Raw genomic sequence first — 12,093 nt, forward strand, 5'->3', positions numbered from 1 at the left:
TGAGCTGAAACCAAGAGTCGGGAGCTTACCCAGCGCCCCTGTATCTATTTTTCTGTACTCTGCCTGTTTAAGTCCTTTGCCCATTACTCTCCTCGGTTACTTACTGTCTCCTTATAGATTTGAGAGAGTTCTTTAAAATTAAAATGATTCTCTGTCATATCAGCTACAAGATTTCCCAGCTTGTCCTTAGGCTTTGTTTATGGCATTTATGGCATGGCGTTTGCATACGTATTTTTTTTTTTTAAACAACTTGATGTAAAATTATCATGAAAGCCATTGGATTAGGAGTAATAGCTTAAAATGTCAGGAATTTCACTGGCTTCTTTGCAGACCATTGGTCATACAGTTATCATTACTAGTACATTTAAAGCTAATTTGTATTATGTTGTCTTTCATTGTGGTAAAACATACAACATTCACGATCTTACCACGTGTAAGTATACATCTGGGTAGTACCAAGACATTCCCACAGTTGGGCAACCATTACCACCTGCCAGCCCAGAGCCCTTTCCGTCTTGCAAAACTGAAACCCTGTCCCTGGCAAACGCTGCCTTCTCGTCTCCTCTGCCCCTCACCCCCGGCACCCTGCTTTCTGTCTCTGTGACTTCCATACTCTAAGTACCTCGCAGAATTGCAGTCTCACGGTATTTGCTCTTGCGCGACTGGCTAATTTCACTGCCTCAACTTCGTGAAGTAGAAGAGGCCAAAGCAGGCGTCCTGGGCTTGTTCCTGATCTTGGAAGAAAACTTTCAGTCTTTCCCCATTGAGGATGATGTTAGCTGTGGGCTTTCCATACGTGGCCTCGATGCTGTTGAGGGAGCTTCTTCCTATTCCTCTTTTCTTGGAGTGTTTTTTATCATGAAAGGGTGTGAAAAATGTTGTCAAATGTTTCCTCTGCATCAACTGAGACAGTCACGTGTTTTGGTTTTTTTCTCTTCATTCCGTGGATGCGATGTATTGTATTGATTGATTTCCATATGTGACCCATGTTTGCATTCCAGGACTAACTCCCGCTTGGTCGGGGCGTATGATCCTCCTACTGTACTGCTGAATTCTCCTTGCTAGTGTTCGGTTGGGTGTGTCATCCATATTCATCAGAGATGTTGGTCTGTGCTTTTCTTTTCTTGTAGCGTCTTTGTTCTGGCTTTGGTATTGGAGTAATGCTGGCCTCGTAAAACGAGTTAGGAAGTGGTCCCTCCTCTTCGATTTTTTTTGGAAGAGTTTGAGGAAGGCATCTGTGAATTCTTTTTTTTTTTTTTCTAATATGGTGATAATTCTATCCATTCTTTAGCAGGATGTTCTTTAACCTCCATGCATTTGGAGGCTTCCCAAATTCTTCGTTGCGGTTGATTTCAAGTTTCGTAGCGCTGTGATCTGAAAATATGCATGGTATGATCTCAATCCTTTTATATTTATTGAGGGTTGTTTTGTGACCAGTATGTGATCTATTTTGGATAATGTTCTGTGTGCTCTTAAGAAGAGTGTGTATTCTGCTGCTTTGGGATGCAAAGTTCTGAGTGTATCTGTCAAGTCCATCTGGCCCATAGTATCATTCAGAGCCATCGTTTCTTTATTGATTTTCTGCCTAGATGATCTGTCCCTTGACAATTCTATCCATTACTCAATGTTCATCATGATAAATGTAGTCACCGTGTGTCATTATACATTATTGATGAAGTCTTTGTGGTGATGGGGCATTCGTGGGGTCTGGTGCTGATGGCCAAGAAATAATTCTTTCTTTTTTTTTAAATTTAATTTATTTACATCCAAGTTAGTTAGCATCTAGTGCAACAATGATTTCAGGACTAGATTCCTTAGTGCCTCTTACCCATTTAGCCCATCCCCCCTCCCACAACCCCTCCAGCAACCCTCAGTTTGTTCTCCATATTTAAGAGTCTCTTTTGTTTTGTCCCCCTCCTTGTTTCTTTATTATTGTTGCTTCCCTTCCCTTATGTTCATGTGTTTTGTATCTTAAAGTCTTCATATGAGTGAAGTCATATGATTTTTGTCTTTCTCTGACTGACTAATTTCACTTAGCATAATAGCCTCCAGTTCCATCCACGTAGTTGCAAATGGCAAGATTTCCTTCTTTTTGATTGCTGAGTAATACTCCGTTGTATATATATACCACATTTTCTTTTTTTTTTTTTTTTAATTTTTTTTTTTTCAACGTTTTTTATTTTGTTTTTGGGACAGAGAGAGACAGAGCATGAACGGGGGAGGGGCAGTGAGAGAGGGAGACACAGAATCGGAAACAGGCTCCAGGCTCCGAGCCATCAGCCCAGAGCCCGACGCGGGGCTCGAACTCACGGACCGCGAGATCGTGACCTGGCTGAAGTCGGACGCTCAACCGACTGCGCCACCCAGGCGCCCCAATACCACATTTTCTTTATCCACTCATCCATTGAGGGACATCGGGCTCTTTCCATACTTTGGCTATTGTTGATAGTGCTGCTATAAACATGGGGTGCATGTGTCCCTTCGAAACAGCACACCTGTATCCCTTGGATAAATGCCTAGTATGCAATTGCTGGGTCGTAGGGTAGTTCTATTTTTAATTTTTTGAAGAACCTCCATACTGTTTTCCAGAGCGGCTGCACCAGCTTGCATTCCCACCAACAATGCAAAAGAGATCCTCTCTCTGTGCATCCTCACCAACATCTGTTGTTGCCTGAGTTGTTATCGTTAGCCATTCTGACAGGCGTAAGGTGGTATCTCATTGTGGTTTTGATATTTCCCTGATGATGAGTGATGTTGAGCATTGCTTCATGTGTCGGTTGGCCATCTGGATGTCTTCCTTGGAGAAGTGTCTATTCATGTCTTTTGCCCATTTCTTCACTGAATTATTTGTTTTTTGGGTGTTGAGTTTGAGAAGTTCTTTGTAGATTTTGGATACTAACCATTTATCTGATATGTCGTTTGCAAATTTCTTCTCCCATTCTGTCGGTTGCCTTTTAGTTTTGCTGATTATTTCCTTCGCTGTGCAGAAGCTTTTTATTTTGATGAGGTCCCAGTAGTTCATTTTGGCTTTTGTTTCCCTTGCCTCCGGAGACGTGTTGAGTGAGAAGTTGCTGTGGGCGAGATCGAGAGGTTTTCACCTGCTTTCTCCTCGAGGATTTTGATGGCTTCCTGTCTTACATTGAGGTCTTTCATCCATCTTGAGTTTATTTTTGTGTCTGGGGTAAGAAAGTGGTCCAGGCTCATTCTGCACGTCACTGTCCAGTTTTCCCAGCACCGCTTGCTGAAGAGACTGCCTTTTTCTATTGGATATTCCTTCCTGCTTTGTCAAAGATGAGTTGGCCATACGTTTGTGGGTTAAGAAAGAATTCCTGAAGACATCTTTGGTGGAAAAAGGTGATTTTATTAAAGCACAGAAACAGGACCTGTGGGCAGAAGAGCTGCTGGGGACCCTGAGGAGAGGCTGGTCTTATACTTGGGAGTTGGGGGAGGTAAGTTAAAGGGAAGTTTTCAAGGAGATTTTCAAATGCTAAAGAAGACTCACAAGATCCTGGAGGCCTAGCTATTGTCAAGCTAAGGTTGTTTTCCCCTGTAGCAAAGCATTAGCATTAAGACAGTAGGGGGTTCCTGGAGAAATGTTACACTCTGTATTTGCCTCAAGTATTTGTCAATGGGCTACGGGTTAGGAGGAAATGTAATTTTACCTGCCATTTCTTTCTTGCCTTTGTTCCCCACACCGCTATGGAGGGGTGATGTTGGGGCTCCAGGAAGCTGAGTCTATAGGTTTCTGGAGATTAGGCTATCGATAAGACTGCCTTTTTCTTGTAATTTACTAAGATATTTGTAAACGGAAGGTGACTCAGGTCCAGCAGGACTTGTGATCTCTATCAGTTACTCATTTGTTTTTCCCCTTTCCTTTGTTCTTGGGCAGCCGGGAGTGCCCCAGGGGTGTTGTGGCCTGTCTGCTTGCCTTATGCTCCCTCATCAATTATTACAATATTACTGACTATATTCCCTATGTTGTACTTTTCATCTCCTTGACTTATCTATTTTATTTTATTTATTTATTTAAAAAAAAATTTTTTTAAACGTTTATTTATTTTTGAGACACAGAGAGACAGAGCATGAATGGGGGAGGGTCAGAGAGAGGGAGACACAGAATCGGAAGCAGGCTCCAGGCTCCGAGCCGTCAGCACAGTGCCCGATGCGGGGCTCGAACTCACGGACCGCAAGATCATGACCTGAGCCGAAGTCGGCCGCTTAACCGACTGAGCCACCCAGGCGCCCCTTGACTTATCTATTTTATAACCGGAACTTTGTGCCTTTAAATCTCCTTGATCTTTTTCATCATCCCCTTCTCCCCTTCCCCTCCGGCAACAACCAGTTTGTTTTCTGTGTTTAAGGCTCTGTTTGCTTTTGTTTGCTTGTGTGTTTTGTGTTTAGGTTCCACATATAAGTGAAATTATATCTCTTAGTCTTTCTCTGGAAGACTTATTTCATTGAGCACAATACCCTCCAGGTTCGTCTATGTTGTTGCAAATGGTACAATCCCATTCTTTTTATGGCTGAGTAATATTCCATTATATATATATATACACACACACACACATATACACACACACACATTATATATATATATATATATATACATTATATAACATAATATATATATACATATATATACATTATATAACATAATATATATACATACATATATATTATATATACATACATATATATACACATATACATGTATATATATACATATACATAAACACCACATCTTCTTTATCTATTCAGCTATTGATGGACACATTTGGGTTGCTTCCATATTTCGGCGATTGTAGATAATGCTGCACTAAACGTAGGAGTGTATATATCTTCTCCAATCAGGGTTTTCATTTTCTTTGGGTAAATATCCAATAGTAGATTTACTGGATCATATGATATTTCTATTTTTAATTTTCTGAGGAATCTCCATACTGTCTTGCCACAGTTGGCTGCACCAATTTACATTCTCACCAACGGTGCACGAGGGTTCCTTTTTCTCTGCATCCTCACCAACCTTTGTTATTACTTGTCTTTCTGACATTAGCCACTCTGACAGGTGTGAGGTGGTATTTCATCGTGGTTTTGATGTGCATTTTCCTGATGAGTGATGTGGAGCATGGTTTCCTGTGTCTGTTGGCCATCCGGATGTCTTTTTCGGAAACATGTCTGCTCAGGTCCACTGCCCATTTTAAAATTTAATACATTGTTTTTTGTTTTTGTTTTTTTTTTTTGGTGTTGAGTTGTGTAAGTTCTTTATACATTGTGGATATGAACCCCTTATTGGATACATCATTTGCAAATATCTTCTCCCACTAAGTAGGCTGCCTTTTTGTCTTGTCAATGGTTTCCTTTGCTGTGCAAAAGCTTTTTGTTTTGGTGTGGTCCCAATAGTTTATTTTTGCTTTTGTTTTTCTTGCCTGAGGAGAACTATGCTGCTAAAGATGATGTCGAAGAAACTACTGCGTATGTTTTCTTTTAGGAGTTTTATGGTTTTGGGTCTCGCATTAGGTCTTTAATCCATTTTATTTTTGTGTATGGTGTAAGAAAGTGGTCCACTTTGTGTGAATTCATCTTTCAATGTCTGATAGAATTCACCAGTGAAGCCATGTGGTCCTGGGGGCTTTTTTGTTGGGAGTTAACTATCGATTCAATCACTTTACTAGTTATACATCAGATGTAGCTAGTACCATGTGTCAATCTTCTATTTCTTCATGATTCATTCTTGGTAGGTTGTGTGTTTCTAGGAATTGATCTACTGTATCGAGATTATGCAATTTGTGGGCATTCAAGTTTTTCATAGTATTTCCTTATTATGATCCTTTTTATTTGTGTAAAAGAATGTCCCCTCTTTCATTTCTGATTTTAATTATTTGATCCTTCTCTTTTTCTCTTAGCTAGTCTAGCTAAAGATTTGTCAATGTTGTTAATCTTTTCAAAGAACCAACTCTTGGTTTTGTTGATTTTCACTCTCGTTTTATTTTTTGAAATTCTCTATTTTGTTTATCTCTCCTCCGATCTTTATCATTTTATTCCTGTGCTGGCTTTGGGTTAGTTTGTTCCTTTTTTTCCTTTTCTAGTTCCTTAAAATACGAAGTTGGTTGCTGATCTGAGATTTTTCTTCTTTGTAACGTAAATGCTTACAGCTACAAACTTCCCTCTTAGGACTGCTTTCTCTGCGTCTCGTAAGTCTTGGCCTGATGTGTTTTTATTTTCACTTGTGTTAAGATATTTTCTAATTTCTCTTGTGACATCTCCTTTAACCCATTGGTTGTGTAAGAATTGTTAATTTCCATACATTTTTGGATTTTCCAGTTTTTCTTCTGCTACTGATTTCTAGTTTTCTTCTGTTGTGGTTAGTAAAGGTACTTTGTATGATTCCAGTCTTTAAAAATTTGTTACAGCTTGTTTTGTGGCCTAACACATGGTCTGTTCTGGAGAATGCTCCCCGTGCCCTGGAGAAAAAAAATGTATTCTGCTGCTGTTGGTGGAGTGTTCTGTGTATGTGTGTTAGCCCAGCTGGTCTATAGTGTGGTTCAAGTCCTTCTTTTCCTTATTGATCTTCTGTGTGGTTTCCTGTCAGTTATTCAAAGTGGAGCATTGATTCTCCAGTTACTGTGTTGCTACCTCTCCCTTCAACTCGGTTAATGTTTGCTTCACGTATTTAGGGGCACTGAGGTTGGCTGCATAAATATGAGATGCATTAACCGATGCTTTCTTCAAGGACGTTGCTTCTTTTAAAAAATTTTTTAAATGTTTATTTATTTTTGAGGCAGAGAGAGAGACAGAGCACAACCGGGGGAGGGGCAGAGAGAGAGGGAGACACAGAATCCGAAGCAGGCTCCGGGCTCTGAGCTGTCAGCACAGAGCCCGATGTGGGGGTTTGAACCCACAAACTGTGAGACCATGACCTGAGTGACAGTCAGACGTTTAACTGACTGAGCCACCCAGGTGCCCCCAGGACAATTGATGATTTTTATGTTTAATTGTGTGATCTGACCAGAAGTCCAAACACCAGTGTTTAAGGTGGGTGTGAGCCTTTAACACTCTGACTAATTTTGATCCCCACATGAGCGCAGACCCCTTAGCTTCCTCCCTGTTGAGTGATCTGCCTGGCTTGGCCTTGCCTCTTTCTCTCTTTGTCACTCTTCTACTGAAACCTAGGCTATTAATTAGGTGTCCTGTCCCACTCCTAGAGAAGCCCATCTCCTGTCATTTCTGGCTTTCCATCTCTGTTATTAAATTGTGGGTTTCAAGGGCTCCTGGGTGGCTGAGTCGGTTAAGCGTCGGACTCTTGATTTCGGCTCAGGTCATGATCCCACGATCATGAGATCGAGCCCCATGTTGGGCTCCATGCTGAGTCTGGAGTCTACTTCGGATTCTCTCTCTCTCTCTCTCCCCCTCTGCCCCTCTTCCCTGTTCATGCTCTCTCTCTCTCAAATAAAAATAAAATAAGACAAAATAATAAATTGTGGGTTTCAGCCAACATTTCATCTTGCCTGGCACAGGGCCTGGACAGTGTGCGTGCCCAGTGCGTATGAATTAAGTGGATACGTGAACACTTGCAGGGACCTGGATTCTACACATGGAAAGGGAGACCCCGAGACAAGAAGATTAGGAATGGGCTCATCACACTCACTCTTGGGCCAGGCCCACCATTCTTTAATGTCGTCTAGGGAGGGGGCCCGGCCTGAAAGAGCGGGGTTGAACTCAGGCAGTTATTTTCACACGGGGTTCACCATCGTTCCCACAAAGAGGGGAATGTTGGTACTCTCATCCCTGATGATGACTAGGAAGGACCTGTTGAACTTGACGGACAGATGCTTAGACCAGGTGCTCCCTTCCGAAGGCGTGGCTCCAGAATAGTCTGTCACATTCTCATCGATGCTCAGCACAGCTTTAGGCCTTATGGCATGGAGGGGAGAGACACAGGGGGCTATTTGAGGCAGAGACGGGCTACACCTTCCCCCACCCGGAGTTGGGAACAGGGCCCTATGGGATGGGATGAGAGCTGTCTTGGGGGTTCCAGGGAGGGTTGTTTCCGAAGGCCCATCAAGGACCCGGGTCTTTCTAGCATTTCCTTGAAATAAAAACGAAAACAATGGCAAATAGGCAGTATTGCTGGCTGGGTGTCTACTATTTGGGCGTTTTTACTAAAGGACCACAGGACTCACAACGGATTTATCATGGTGTAGTAGAAAAGATACGAATTTCCATCACAAGGATCTGGGTTCCATCCCATTTTCCCCACTAGCTAACTGTGTCACCTCAAAGAGATGACTGGTATCCTTGAAACCTTGGTTTTCTAAAAGGGAAAATCAGAGCTATCCAATATGATGTCCCGGGACCACAAAGGTGCTTCACGCTGGGAGTTTCATTCAGTGTAGGTGCTCATTAGAAGTGTGTGTGTGTGTGTGTGTGTGTGTGTGTGTGTGTGTGTGTTTCCATGTGTGAATGGTGTGCATGTGTGGGTGTGGATGGAGACTAGTAAGTGAAAGTTCTGTATCTGGTAATTCTGGGCTCCATCAGCTGGCCATGTTACTTACCCAATCATCTTGAGAACACAACTCCTTAATCCTTTTCTCCCCAGGGGCTGGCCCCTTCTCGGTGCCTAATATACTCAGGCCTCAGCCTCTCCCATCACCTGGCCAGTCCATGACTGTCCGTGACTGATGATTTGACTGTCCCACCCGTCATCCCCTGACCTTAGTTGATGGTGGAAAGTATGTCACCTGTCGTGTTTGGGAAATTGAATAACACATGCTTAGCTGCACCTGCCCTATCCCATCCCTGACCGTCAAGGAAAGTTTACTAACTAAATATTTAAGAACATTTTTGCATGTTTCCTTTTGAACCAACGCAAGCTGGGGGTAAAACCTACCATGAAAGAAAATGTAATTCACCAGAACAAGAGCCGTGTCTTTGTCAAGATCTTTGATGAAATCCACAGTTTTCCTTTGGGTTTCCTTTTCTATATACTGGTTGATCCATTTCTTGGCCTCTTTGTTGTCTCTGAAGTGGACGGAGAAGGCTTCTGAGGGGTCCAGCTTCTTGACATTCTCCGAAAACGTATGTACTTGCTTCCTATTCTTGTCGATGAATAGTATACTTCTGGCGGTCAGCTGGCATTGGCTGTCGAGACGCTGTAAGCCTTTTAGATATTGGCCTCAGGTGTCTCCTTGAAGTTAAAATCTAGGCCCTGCAGGATCTGGGTGCGAGTGTCACCGTTGGTCCCCAGGGAGAGAATCGAAAAGGTATTGCGATGCTCATGGGGGAGCAGATGATGTTGTTGTTGGAGTGATGAGCCAGTTCATGGTGCGAGCCGAAGGCACACTTGGCCAGTTTGGGGGCTATGCTGGGGGAGGGTGCCTGCAGATGGGGCTTGGAAGCGTGTGCAGGGAGCCGGGAACCTGACAGCACAGACCTGCTGACAGGAGGAGGCCCCACGTGAAGGAGGATGGCATTGTCCTGCGAGACAGAGAAGGGGCACCACACCCACGTCAGGCCACACGGTGAGTCCCTCGGCCACTGAGTGACACCACGGGAAGCATCCAGAGCTTACCGAATCCCTATCGTGTGCCGGCCCAGTGCCGAGGACTTCCCTTCGCCCTCATCGTGGAGGACGGAACAGCAGCAGAGGCTCTACAGGGCTCCCCACCTGCCAGGCCCCCTTGTAAGCCCCTTGCCATCTCATCTCCTGGCCCTCTTGTAATGGCCTGTGACCCAGGGCATATGATAATCGTCCATTTACAGATGAGGAGACCAAAGGCCCAGAGAGGTTTAAGTCACCTGCCCGAGGCCACAGGGCAGGAAAGTAGCAGGTCCGGAATCACAGACCCGGGCAGGCTGGGTCTTGGCAGTGGCACTAACACCCGCAGTGGCCTGTGTGCAAGTGCCACGGCCCCTATTTTACATCAGAGGAAACTGAGGCACAGGAAACATAATGTACGGGTGTGCAACTACCCAGGGAGCAGGTCAGATCAAGTGCAGGGAGGCCTAGATCTGGAATAGTCCCCCACTGGTCCCCATTGACATGAGGCTGCTGCCCAGGGAGGGTAAGATCTTGCCCAATGACACACAGCCAGAACCACCCCCGCCTCCGACCGTGGTCCAGACTCTCCCTGACTCCATACTTCAACGTCCCTTTTCTCGTAGCTGCTACAGCTGTCATGGAACAGGCCCTCTGAGCCTGGAGTTGGTTATTAGCCGACCCTCCAGCATTCCGGGCCTGGCAGATATGGCTCGCAAAAGCACTGAGGGCCCTCACCCCTCAAGGCACTCACAGACGTTGACTTATTTCAGCGGCTTGAGGCTGGGAGAGCAGTTCAGGAACATGTTCAAGGCCACACAGCTGGTCAGGCAGAGCTGGCACCAGACAGGTCTCCATGCCCCTGGGCTGGTGCTCCGCACACGGGGGTGCTCACCTGGTAACTTTCTCCCTGAAGCGGGAACTTGGCTGCATCTGAGGGCTGAGCCCACAGGGCGTCAGGGGTCTCAAGCTCGGTACCATGGACCTTCTGGGCTGGAAAACTCTATGCTGTGGGGGGGCTGTCCCGTGCATTGTAGGACGTTTAGACGCATCCTAGACAAAATTTGCTGCCCATAGCAACCTCCCAACTCCCAGGGGTGACGATCAAAAATTCTCCAGACGTTGCCCGGCGCCCCCTGGGGTCAAAGTGCCCTTGTGCAAGGGGGAGGAGGGCTTCAGAGCACGTGGCCCACTTAGGAGGCCTCCTTTTCCCTAGTTGGACAGACTTCTCATTTCAGAGCAGGTTCGGGTCAAGGGAGTCCCGACTTGCTCACTGGGGCCAAAGTATTCACTGGATCCAGTTGGTTTGGGGTGTTCGTGCTTCTTGGGTAGGGGCCCTGTCTGAGGGTACCAGGATTCTGCTCTGACATGTCATGTCGGGCCTTCAGGAGACCACAGCAGATCTCCTCACCTGTCACTTTGGGAACCCAGATGCTCCTGGGGTCCTTCTGCCATTGGGAGCTTAATGACAAGCTCCTCTGAGTGTGGGGGCTGTGCCCGACATACAGTCACATACGGCGGCAGCCCCTAGAAGCTTTTCTCTCTCTCTTTCTTTCCTTCCTTCAGTCCTCCTTATTTCCCTCCCCCTTCCTCCCTTCCTCCTTTCTTTCTTTCCTTCTTTCTTTCTTCCTCTCTCTTTCTTTCTTTCTTTCAAGTTTATTTATATTGAGAGATAGAACATAAACAGGTGAGGGACAGGGAGAGAGAGAGAGAGAGAGAGAGAGAGAGAGAGACTCTCGAGTAGGCTCTGCATTGTGAGTGCAGAGCCCTACACGGGGCTCCATCCCACAAACCGTGAGATCACGACTTGAACCGAAATCAAGAGTTGTGCACCTAACCGACAAAGTCACCCAGGCACCCCAAGAAGCCTTTCTTGAGCTGGGCCCATGGTGAGTCCCAGGTCCCAGCCCCCAAATTGTCTTTGGTTCCTGCAGTCAACTCCCCTGGCCCCGCCCCCCCCCCCCCCCCCCAGACACCGCCTGAGTCCCAGCCCTATGCCTGGATGGCAGGTGTCTCGGAGACGCTGGTCCCTCCAGTGACAGAGGGGTGATGGGGAAAGGAGGTAGTGAAAATCATACTTTTTAGCTTCGGGCAGACCTGGTTCTAACCTGCCTCAATCACTCACTAGCAATGGACCCAGCACAAACGCTTTTAATCTCTCTGAGCCCAGTCTTTGAAATGAGATTGTTGGAGAAGCAAGCGAAGCCAGGCTAGCCATCAAAACTCATGGCCATCGCTTACATACAGCACTGTCCCCTCTCCCCCACCCCCCTATCAACTGTATTTAAGAGTCTCTTACGGTTTGCCTTCCTCCCTCTCTGTAAGTTTTTTTTTCCCTTCCCCTCCCCCATGGTCTTCTGCTAAGTTTCTCAGGATCCACATACGAGTGAAAACATATGGTATCTGTCTTTTTCTGCCTGACTTATTTCACTTAGCATAATACTCTCCAGTTCCATCCACGTTGTTGCAAATGGCAAGATTTCATTCTTTCTCATTGCCAAGTAGTATTCATTGCATGGTATATATAAACCACATCTTCTTTATCCATTCATCAGTTG

General features: G+C 45.3%; 1 pseudogene; it reads right to left on the reverse strand.

Moving 5' to 3' along the window:
* Positions 1 to 7,730: 7,730 nt before the first annotated feature.
* Positions 7,731 to 9,905, reverse strand: LOC109274387 (alpha-1-antitrypsin-like protein GS55-MS; annotated as a pseudogene).
* Between the last annotated feature and the right edge of the window lie 2,188 nt (positions 9,906 to 12,093).

The sequence above is a fragment of the Panthera pardus genome, unplaced genomic scaffold, assembly GCF_024362965.1.
Source record: "Panthera pardus isolate Hobbes unplaced genomic scaffold, ASM2436296v1 HiC_scaffold_24, whole genome shotgun sequence".
Classification (NCBI taxonomy): Eukaryota; Metazoa; Chordata; class Mammalia; order Carnivora; family Felidae; genus Panthera; species Panthera pardus.